Source organism: Anabrus simplex, chromosome 3 (genome assembly GCF_040414725.1).
Source record: "Anabrus simplex isolate iqAnaSimp1 chromosome 3, ASM4041472v1, whole genome shotgun sequence".
Lineage (NCBI taxonomy): Eukaryota > Metazoa > Arthropoda > Insecta > Orthoptera > Tettigoniidae > Anabrus > Anabrus simplex.
The window spans coordinates 407,895,444-407,907,817 of record NC_090267.1 but is presented as its reverse complement, the minus strand read 5'-3'; positions in this window follow the sequence as shown (position 1 = coordinate 407,907,817).

The following is a 12,374-nucleotide window of genomic DNA, read 5'->3' as shown; positions in this document are numbered from 1 at the left end:
AAATATACAGTATTAATAGTGAATTAAATTCAGTTAGTACGGAACTGTCTAGTAAGATTGAGAATCAGAGTAAGGAATTAAATTCAGTGAGTGTTGATTTGTCTAGTAAAATTGATAGTTTAAGCAGTGCTGTGAATGGTAGAATAGATGAATTGAACCAGAAGTTTGACCATCAAAGCAGAGAAATTCAGGAAGTCAGTAATAAGGTAGAAGCTCAATGCTTGGAATTGACTGAGAAAATTGAATGCCGATTTAATGTAGTTAGGAAAGAATTTGTTGAAAACAGCAAGGAATGTGATAAGAGAATAAAAATAGTAGAAGATAAAGTAGAAGAAATAGATAGAATTAAATCCAATCAGAACGTTTTAGCGAAGCGTATAGATGAGAAATTGGAGAAAGACCTTAAGTCGGTAAAATATGACCTCAAGTCAGTAGAAGGAAATGCCAGAATGGTAGTGGAAGAAGGAATTAAATCATGTCATGTGAAATTAAGGCAGGAGATCAGTCAAATCCAATTAGGTAGCAGCATATGTAATAGGTACGTATCTTGTACGAAGGACTCTGAATTACCCAAGTTTAATGGTCGGCAGTTTAATCCGATGGAATTCTTGAAAACGGTGGAGAAACGGTTTTCCAAGAATCTTGACGATGGTTTGATCGAGTGGAGTATGGTTGATGAGATGTTGGATATTGCATTTGTTGGAGAAGCGAGATCCTGGTTTCAAGTTTATAGACAGGGTATTTCGAGTTTAGAGGAATTTAGGGAGAAATTTAGTTCTAAATTTTGGAGTGAAGCTATTCAGGGAAGGGAAAGAGATCGCGTGCTATTTGGTAAGTATAAATCTCAGGAAGGTGTATCTATGACGGAATATTTCTTGGCGCATGTTCTGATCAGCCAGAATATTCAAGGTCTAGCATCGGAGAGAGATACAGTCCGCCAGATGTTGAGGCATTTTCCTGAGAAGGTCGGATTAGCTGCATGTATGCAGAATATTGTTACGATCAAGGAATTAGAGCAGCTGTTAGAGAGGTTTGATGCTTTGGAAGGGCAGGGGAGGACTAGGCAAAGTGAAGGTAGAAATTACGGGGATAATGGGAGACAAGGTAATCAGGTAGCGGGAGATAGGAATAATCAGAATTTCAGTCATTCTAGGCTAGGGAATCAGGATGGTAATTCTGAAAGAGGAAACAGACAGTCTAATCAGGGAGTCAATCACCAGGAATATTTTGGCAGAAGACCTAATCAAGGGGAATTTGAAAGTAGGGGGCGTACGGATCAAAGACCTCCAGATCAAGTGCCGAGAAATGATAACAGTGAACAGTCCACGTCAAGTAATTTAAACCGGAATCGGACTTCTTAGTTGGGTCAGATAGGCAGTCCGATACCGAAATTCCTATTCACGCGATGAAACAGGTAAGTTACGAGGTAGACGTGAAAGAGGAATTATTGTATGACCATGTGTTTTGTGTTCAGGGTGATTTTGTGTATAGGGGGCGTGATGAAAGTAAGAAAGATGTGTCGGATGTCTTACTTTGTGCTAGTGGTGATGGTAATAGCGGTGCTGCGATCGATAATCTTGTAGAAGTTTCTGAAATTGAAGTTTTTTGTGAAGTTGATGAAGGTTGTTTAGTAAGTGAAGAGTGTTTACGGAGTATACATCATGAAGATGTTTTTGTTGATTTAAGTGTACGTGAGGAGAGTAAAGTTAGGTCCATTATGTGTGAAAATGGTGACTTTGAGACTAATGAAACTTCTGATAAGAGAGTCGAAAGTAGCAGTGTTGTTGGCATGAAAGTGGTGCAAGTAGGAGCTGATATTGAAGGTGGTGAAGATGGATTAATTGTTGGGTCATTAAGTAGTAATGACAGCAATTTCAAAGTGTATTATGGTAAGAATTTCTGTAATCGAGTGAGCGTGAGTGAGAATGAAGTGCGTATGTTTGACAAGCGAGTGCGTAATGTTTTATTTAATTCTGAGAGATGTGTGAATGATTTGAATGACGTGCTATATGATATCGATGTGGAATGTGTGAAAAAGTATGGGATCTGTTTGCTTGCATTAATTATGGTTCTGTGGAAAAGTAAACATTGTGAGATTCCCGCGCATTTCAGAAAGAGGGATTTCCTTTTTATGAATGTTCCGAATGAAAGTTTGTATGATTCTTGTGTGACTCAATGGGATGAATGTTTGTGTGTGAGATAGAGTGGATTCTAGACGTAGTTAGTTTTTATTGCGGTACGCATTCCTCGTCTATCGATGCCAATGTTAAGTTTATGTACAGTTTTTTCATTATATCAGGGTCCGTATTCTGTGGACAGTAGAATAGGCAAGTGTGCTTATAGGCTCCTAACCGCTGAAAAAAGGTCCTTGGGACATTTAATATCTATAGCCTTCGCAGATATAAGAGATAGGATCTGCACCTTGGATGTATATATTATCAATTTTGAGTTAAGTGTACTGTAGCAAGAAGGGATTGTGTTCAATGAATATGAAACAATCAGAGTTGTGTGTATATAGCCAGATTATTATTATTATTGTTTGGACAAATTGTATTTCGTGTGTGCGAATACAATGCAGTAGACGTAATGTATATATCATTATTACAGTAAATTATGTGTTCAGTTATGCCATTATAAGGTTATGTATGAAGTTCTATTTTATGGTGAATCATAATATGTGATATCATCGATTCACCAAGGGGGCGTTATGTGATAGTACATATATCACACCCCCGAATTATATGTAGAAGGTAGAGATATTATTGTCAGTATTCGATTTATTATTATTATTATTATTATTATTATTATTATTATTATTATTATTATCGGTATTTCATTTGTATGTTTTGTCATTTATATTTATAAGCTGGAAGATATCCACATATGTAGGTATGAGTAATTTGTTTTGCATGAGTGGGAAAACATTGCTTTAATAACTCTGGTAATTTGAATGAGTCATATGGCTGACCCAGTGCTTGTTGTGATGTACTTGTGTCGGGAAATTCATGAGTCATGTATATACCCCAGTGCCTGATGAGATGAGCTTGTTGTACCAGGGAAATTCGATGATTCATGTAAAACTCCCGAGTGTTTGTTTATAACTTGGGAGAAAGAAGAGGTTCACTCATGATTGGCGGGCAAGGACCAATCCAGACGTATCATCTGAGAGGAGGGGGATGTTGATGTCTATAAAGGTTGATCATACGGCGGCAACCGGGGACATTGTAAGAGTGATTGTAGAGGTGATTGTAAAGGAACGAGAAGGAAGATAACTACAACCAGTGACATTGTATAAGAGAACTACAACTGACGCACTGTACGAGAAGGAAGTAGTGCTGATACACGGTACTGGAGTGACACGACAGCAATGGATTGGACTTCAAACGTTCGTGGAGCGTAGTCTTGTTATGTTCGTGGAAAGTGGCTGATTGTGGAGAGTGCTTGTGCATTAAGTATGGTAGCACTTGTGGCGGCCTAGCATTATATGTTGGTGAAAGCTATCTCAGACTTTCCATAATTTATGTTGAGGATCGACAGACGTGTGTATATATCTTTACAACAAGTGTTAACATATGTGAACACATTAGTACAAGGTACAGTATCTGTGTGACGTGATAACTGCCGATTATGAGAATCGGTAAGTCGAACTGATATAGAGACAGTGAAGGGTATTTATCTTCATACATGTACATTGTTCATCGGACTATCTACAAATGGTAGCTTAGTTCTCGTTTTCGTTATCCCACGATTTTCATTATTATTGTTGCTGTTGTAAATATGGAGTCTTCCAGCAATATTTTATGTGTGTATTATATGTATAATGTTGTATGTTGATGAGGTGCTCATGCACGGAATTTGTTAAGAATATAGTTAGCTATTTTAGAATCAGTGTTATTGATGAACCTAGGTGCAGTTCCTACCTAATTAGTCGTTTTCAGGAGGTTAGGTAAGGCCTGCAGCAGATGTACCAGTACGCAGCATTATGTACACGCCCTGGTATATAAAGTTTATCATGCTCTTATCTAAATTCGAGGGATCCATTCTGGTGAACTCTGGCGCCCATACTACGACATTTCGGTTAATTATGCTTATTAATTTTATTAAGTTTTTGAGTAATTTTATTTATATATTTTTATTCATGATTTTATTTATTATTATCATCAAAAATAGTTACAATATGTGATATGAGGAAAGAAATGGAATCCGAGGTAATAGATTCTAGCGGATGATGTGCTACTGTAAAGAGTAGTAAATAAGTTAAAGGAGTGTGAACTACTGCAAAAGGACCTTGATGAAGTTGTGAGGTGGACAGCAGTAGGACGGTAAACACGATGAAAAGTGAGATTGTGAGTAGCACCAAGAGCAATAGTCCTCTCAGTTTTAATAACTGTGTTGATGGGATAAAAGTACGCAATGGGGATCACTGTATGTAGCCAGGTGTTAATATAAGTAAAGATCTCAATTGGGGTTATCATATAAATGGAATTGTAAATAAAGGTTACAGATATCTTCACATGGTTATGAGAGTATTTAGGGGTTGTAGCAGGTATGTAAAGAAGAGGGTATGACCACAATTAGCGTATGGTTGAAGTGAATGGGATCCTCATCAGGATTACTTGATTGGAGAATTATACAATATCCAAAGAAAAGCAGCATGATTTATTCTGGATGATTTCCAACAAAAGAGTAGTGTTACGAAAATGTTGCAAACTTTGGGTTGGGTTGCTCGACTAAGCGGTATGTACGAGCTGTCAATGGAGAAATGACGTAGAACGACACTAGTAGACGAATAAAGATAAGTGGTTATGGGAGCCCGCAAAGAAACAGATAAATGGAAAGGGGATCCACAGTACTGACGTGTTTTCTTTTTTTTTTTTTGCTTTACGTCGCACCGACACAGATATGTCTTATGGCGACGATGGGCTCGGAAAGGCCTAGGAATGGGAAGGAAGTGGCCGTGGCCTTAATTAAGGTACAGCCCCAGCATTTGCCTGGTGTGAAAATGGTAAACCACGGAAAACCATCTTCAGGGCTGCCGACAGTGGGGTTCGAACCCACTATCTCCCGATTACTGGATACTAGCCGCACTTAAGCGACTGCAGCTATCGACCTCGGTTGACGTGTTTTAGAGCTGTTAGTGTAACTTAAGCTAACTCTTTACCGCAGTATTTGTTAAAGTCTTGAATTAGAACAAACGCAAGAAGCAAACAAATATAGGCTAATACAGTATGTGTGGTATTTTTTTTTGCTAGGGGCTTTACGTCGCACCGACACAGATAGGTCTTATGGCGACGATGGGATAGGAAAGGCCTAGGAGTTGGAAGGAAGCGGCCGTGGCCTTAATTAAGGTACAGCCCCAGCATTTGCCTGGTGTGAAAATGGGAAACCACGGAAAATCATCTTCAGGGCTGCCGATAGTGGGATTCGAACCTACTATCTCCCGGATGCAAGCTCACAGCCGCGCGCCTCTACGCGTACGGCCAACTCGCCCGGTATATGTGTGGTAACGCTAGTATGGTATATGTTTACTGTATCTGCACTAGAGTGACGTCCAGTTGGCATTGTTAGTGATAAACTACTCTCCTGGTCGAGGAGCAGGGGAGTGGGTGATACATCTTACATGTCGATTCGCGTGAACAAATTCAGTTTGGTTCATAATGCATTTAATCTGCGTTGATTATCTTTTCCTTTGGTAAGTATAATTAGCCATAGATTAAATCTGCTGGTGGTTTAATTGAGAGAAGATAAATATGAATACCATATAACTTGCGGTTGAAATTGAAAAATTGACGTAACTGAATAAGTTATACTCCTTAATGAACTCATGATGTTACAAGCAAGAACAACATGTCGACATGACTGGCAGTAACCCAATTCGCTAGTAGAGTAACTTGCAGTAGATTCATAGCAGAACAGTACGGCAAGAGTATGCCGCTAGTATTGTAAGGGTTAGCAGAATGACTTACACCTTATTAATTAAGTTTCGCTGCCCGACTACCCCACGAATATACTTTTTTAAGGGATTAATAAAGATGAGATCACTGAAAAGAGAAGAGTTTAAAACCCTACTCTCAATCCTTCTAAAATTGAGTTATTCCTCTTCAATTGCAAGTAAATGCTGGGATGGTATTTAAAATAAAAGCTACCAACGCTCACCATCTCCTCAGTTATACACTCAGGGTCAGTTGTGCAATCGTGTGTTAAATCTCCGTATGAATATCAGCCGCATAAGCAAACTATGGAATATCCTTGAAATATTGAAACTATGGGATACCCTCGAGGTATGCAAACTATGGACTTTCCTCGAGATTGGCAAACTATGGAATCTCTCGAGATAGTCGAACTATGGAGTACCCTTAGAATCTATTGTACCACTGTATCTTATTCCGTAGTTAGTTACCCAGCGTATAACGACAGTAACGAATCATTTTGGCGAAATGTGCTTCCTAAAACTGACTCGTACTGCGATCTTCAACTGCTATTTAACAACAACAATAAAAGCAACATCATCATAAAAAAGCCAAGTTTATACGTACAATTCCTGGTGAACTGACAAGACGTCGTGGAAGGAAAGGGTCCCATGTGAAGAAGCGTCACAAGTGATTCGACTGGGAATGTTTACAAATACACATTGTTGAAAAACCGAGAGGTTAGTGTTCACTTTTTGTTTATTGTGTAATTATATTTTATGTTAGCTATACTTCTGAACGGTGAGGCCTGCTAGGGACCAGATGTCAATTTAATTTCATCCTTCCTTGTCGTTTCCTTTTCCGTTTTTTCCATTATTCCTTCAACATTATGCTTTATTCTTCTCTCCCCAGACCACTTCGGACCGGGTTCCCTTTTCATTCTTCCATTCCTAAAACGTTATTTTTAAAATCTCTTTTATAGTTACCTCTTCTCTTATTTTACTTCTCTAAGGGCCGGTATTGTAAAGAAGGTTTAAACTGAAGATTGAGTTAAACTGTAACTTGAGTTTAAACCGATGTTGATTCTTATAATGACCGGCCTAAGTTGAAAAGAAGGTGAAGAAGGAAATATGCGATCTTGGTAGCAGTGACTTGCAAGAAAAGATGACAGTCGATCATGTTTTGTTTACTTCTTGTAGTTAAAATTGCGGATAGAAACAATAGACGTTGTTCTAATTTTACTTATAAGGAAATAGAATTGCTTGTGCAATTATTACAGAAATATTTACATAGACCGTGAAACAGTGGCCTTATGAATTCCACCGAAATCTTCCATTGTAATAAACATACCACCGGAGCATGATTTCTGAAATAAAAGGAAGTTACTTTCTTTTCTAAAATTTACACTTTTGACATTCAAACAGTTCAAAAAGTAATTTTTACATTCTTACCTTTTCGTTGCATGTTTTATTCTAGCACCTATTTGCTGAAATAGGGTTATGACAGTCTGTTTTGTAGCCTAAACCTATTTAAAACCTCTTTTTCGTTCCATATATGAAAGTGGCGTGCCCTTGTTCGAAAAAGTTGTGGTGCCCGCGGTCGTGGTGGTTCAATAATTTACACCAATTCTTCATCATCGCTTATTATTTCTTCAAACACCTCAAAAATATCTTCGAGATCCATTCGTTCTGCCTTGTTGTAAGGTTATGTATTCTTAAACTTCAGTTTAAACGGTAGATGAGTAGCAGTAAAATTAATCCCTATTTGAACTTAAGATTAAATTTTATAATACGCGAGTAACAGATAAACCGAAGTTTAAACTGAACCAACAGTTTAAACCTCTACTATAATACCGGCCCTAAATCTTCCTTGACCTCTTGTGACCAGCTCAGTGTTTACTTTTTCTCCCAAAGGTAGTTGAATATCTGTTTTGTCTATCTCCTATCATACATTCTATAGATATGGTCGAACATACAGAGATAATTAAAGAAATAGGCTCAACGTATCGATTTCTAGGGGATTCACTGAAACACTGACGATATAAAACGCGCCACCATTGCAAATCCCTATCCTCCAGCACACAGAGAGAGAACGCCTTTAGCAGCAGCGGATTTACCTTCCAGCTCTTATTCGACATGGTGTCCTCTTTCTTACTCTCCTTATTCCGACTATTTGCGATTGAGACTAAATGCGAATTAAGTCCAGCTTTACCTCCAGATGCCCTTTCTGGTGCCAACCGAATGTGGAGGACTGTATTCAATATTGCATATCTCTGTGCTGTGGTGAAGTGTATGCAAATGAATTTCTGTATTAAGACGAACACAGCAAAATGAATTTGTCGATGATGATTGTTGTTTTAAGGGGCCTAAACACCTAGGTCATCAGTCCGCTAGAAGCAATTAACCAGACGAGGTTAAAATTCCCGGCCCGCACGTAAATCGAACCCAGCACCCTTTGAACTGAAGGCCAATACAACGAAAATTCCTCTAAGAAGCTCGACTTGTTTTGCGTTGGGTTGTTTACAGTATTTATCGCCATCTGAGGACTTCTTCAGACGTATTTGTTCAAAAACCTAAACAATAAGAAACCATGAAAAAAAAAAAAAAAAAAAAAACACATTTCTGCCAGAATCAGATATCAAACCAATTTTGAGCTAAAGAAGGAAAGGTCGTTTCCAAATACATCCTAAAATATTAAGAGATTTTCAACTGCGTTGTTATAAACGTAAAAAGATTACAAGTTAATTATAATAATGAAAACGATACTTTTAATCACGGAAGAATGTGATATTCGTGTCAAGATAAATATAATCCGTTTTATAATTTCGCACATAATTTTAACATAATTATTTAGTTATGTATATAACCTACGTGCTTAAATTAAGGTATTTAAAATACCCAGATTTCAGAAAATTTGCTATCAGATCTGAAGTTATGCCTGAATTTATTTATATTAGCGAACAGTTTTCCTTTTTTTTAAAAGTGAACGCATTAAAATCATGAAAACTAAAACTAGCCGCCTTAACAATTTCGCAATCTTGCTCAGTTTTATAATAATAATAATAATAATAATAATAATAATAATAATAATAATAATAATAATAATAATACGTACAATTTGTCACGGATAGGATTGGCAATATTCTCAGAAGACACAACATCAAGACCATTTTTAAGCCTAATCTCATTATACGCAATTGCTTGCGATTTATATGATTTATATGATTCATTGCTTCTGTGGATCGGTTCATGTTGACCAAACATGTAGGAAGGTAGCAACGAGGGTTAAAAATATCGCAGGCACTTAACAGTCTTTGCCAGCCAGAGAAGTCTGCTGTGGAAGAACATGCCATACGTAATGACCATCAAAATAATTTTTGATGCAACTTCTGTCATTCATAAAAAGGAAACGTACCTAGAATCATTCGTGAGACGATAGAAATTGCTAAACACCAGAATAATTTTAACAAAGGTGACGGCTATACTGTATAGGCTACTGAGTAGATCATGGCTACCCTCCATAGTCAACTCGTCAACATCTTTCTCCTTGACTCTGGAGGACCTGGAATGAACTATATTTCCAACAGGGTCTCTTTATCTTAAGTCTTGTTACTGTGGAGTGACAATTGCCAATACCTTATTTGTTATTGCTCTGAAGTCACTGAATCGAAACGTGTCAGCGCGACTTAATATCCCCAATTTAAGTATTATTATGCCATTTAATGGTCGTGAAAATCTACATATTAAGATTATTATTGTTAGTATTATTGCAATATAAATGAATAGAAGAACTGAATGAACCAATAAACATTTCCAGGAAAACGTTATAAAGAATGCGAGAACTGCGTTGTTTTCTTTCCTTCTTTCTTGGGAATAATGTCAGTAGGCATGTCCACAGTTTTTTGCGGTACCACTCCAGGGAACAAGTGTCTTATTTCTCTCCTTATGCCACGGGTGGTATTCTCTTACGTTTCTCGACCAATGAACGATTGAATTTAAGCTACTTAATTACTTAATTATGTTACCCGAGGCTGAATTCATCCATTTTTAGGCCGCAAAGTCAATCTTAAACTGAAGGCAGAGCTGGGAACCGAACCCAGACCTACAAGAATAACGCCTTTATCACGTCGTGGACACCAACTAAAAGGAAATAGTGAATACCATATGTTGTTATAAAGGTATCCCACATTCTCACGGCACAGAAGTTATTACACAGAATTAATGAAATAAAATTGCATGATACAGCACTAATAAAGAGGATATTTATTGCAGGTATCGTTAACTACTAAAGTCTTAAACGCAGTTGAATTATATTACAACTTCGAGATCAAGGAATCGATTACTGCAAATTAAAAGGCATTTTTTCCGCTGGTAATTGTTAGATTCTGTAAATTAAAGGTTACATGGACGGCGACTAACGTTAGTTAATAACAGTTCATTTGAATCATGTTCGTGCATACTTCAAACCATGTATAGACGTAATTTCTAAGTCGCGTTTAATTATTAACGTTTACTTTCACTGAAAACTATGTAAAATATAATTCGTATGGATAAGGCATGCAATTAATTCTACTACCGAGTTTATTGGTTAAAAGGTTTGGGTCACGTATCTGTCAGTTTGCACTCGGGAGGTGGTGTGCTCGAATCTTAATATCGGCAGCCCTGAAGATAGGTGTAGGTTGTTTCCCATTCTCACACCCGACAAATGCTTTTTATCTTAATGTCACAATCGATTCTTTCCGGTCCTAGCCCTTTCTTATCCCATCGTTGCCATAAGACTAGGTGCCGGTCCAACGTAAAAGAAATAGTAAAAATACGCTTCTTGAGGTCAAATGACTGTTCATTGCGATCCATCTGTCAGATGGAGACGTTATGTCTTGAGCAGACCCTTTGGAGTTATTCGACAGGATTAGGGAAAACACCAACTCCGGGGGTCATCCTCTTCCTATCTCATTATTATCATCATCACTCACTACACGACATGCAATCATCATGCTAGACACAGAAACATATAAGCTACACTCGCGCATTTTTAAAATTTATTTTACGTCTGAGGCAATGATACTGCAATGCCTTGAAGAAAGATAAAACCAAACCCCATGGCGCAACAGCCGCGAAGGGCCATGGCCTACCAAGCGACCGCTGCTCAGCCCGAAGGGCTACAGATTACGAGGTGTCGCGTGGTCAGCACGACGAATCCTCTCCACCGTTATTCTAGCTTCCTAGACTGCGGCCACCATCTCACCATCAGATAGCCCTCTATATTAATAACGTAGGCTGAGTGGACCTCGAACCAGCCCTCAGATTTAGGTAAAAGTCCCTGATCTGGCCGGGAATCGAACCCGGAGTCTCTGGGTAAGCGGCGGGCACGCTATCCCTACACCGCGGGGGCGGCCCTTGGATATGAATAATGTACATAAATACATAATAATCGCAAACCACTCATCATCACGGCCGATGGAGTCACATGCGAGAGCCTAGACACACACTTTCAATTCTGCTTTTTCTGTTCTACTACTTTGCTCTGGATGTTGTTTTATAAGGATTTCTTTATTTATACAACAACTGTCATCATCACAGCAATTATAGTAAGTCCAATTAATATTTTGTTTTCCTCTCAATACAAGATTCTAGCATTCTCTAAAATTTCATTGACTGAGGGTGCTAAACTTACTTGCTCATAGCTCCTTTGAGAATGTTCCACCCTAATGGTTTAGGAATCCACGGTGGATTGGAGAGTCCGATCATAAGGAGGGCCTTGGTTCAGAATATGTTCGCGATGCCCACTCCCATTCCGTAATACTCGTAAGTACTATACTGATTCTCAGGACCACTCACTAGGCCACTCAAGCAGTCATGGTTCATAAACTTGGACGTGACTACGGGAACCCATACTACGAACCAGTATAACGTTTAGAGCATAGTTAATTCATAGAGACTTGCAAACTGAACGCTGAAGGGCATAGAGTAGGCCTACGCTGAAGGACAAAGAGCCTCTGATGAAGATGCGTGTATACTGAACCCATGACCTTTGTGTCCCTCCAAGGGTTCAATACATGTATACGCAAGGATCAAGAAAGGCAAGAATTGGGCAGGTAGAGATAGTGGACTTAATTAAAGTATACCCCATTAATTGTTCGATGGCCGGGCGAGTTGGCCGTGCGTTTAGGAGCGCGCATCCGGGTGATAGTGGGTTCGAACCCCACTGTCGGCAACCCTAGAGATGGTTTTCCGTGGTTTCCCATGTTCACACTAGGCAAATGCTGGGGCTGTATCTTAATGAAGGCCACGGCCGCTTCCTTCCCATTCCTAGGCCTTTACTGTCCCAACGTCGCTGTAAGACCTATCTATGTCGGTGCGACGTAAAGCAAATAGTAAAAAAAAAAGTTCGATGTGAAAATGGGAGACCACGAAAAAACACCTTCAGAGCTGCCAACGGTAAGATTCGAACCCACAATTCCCGGAT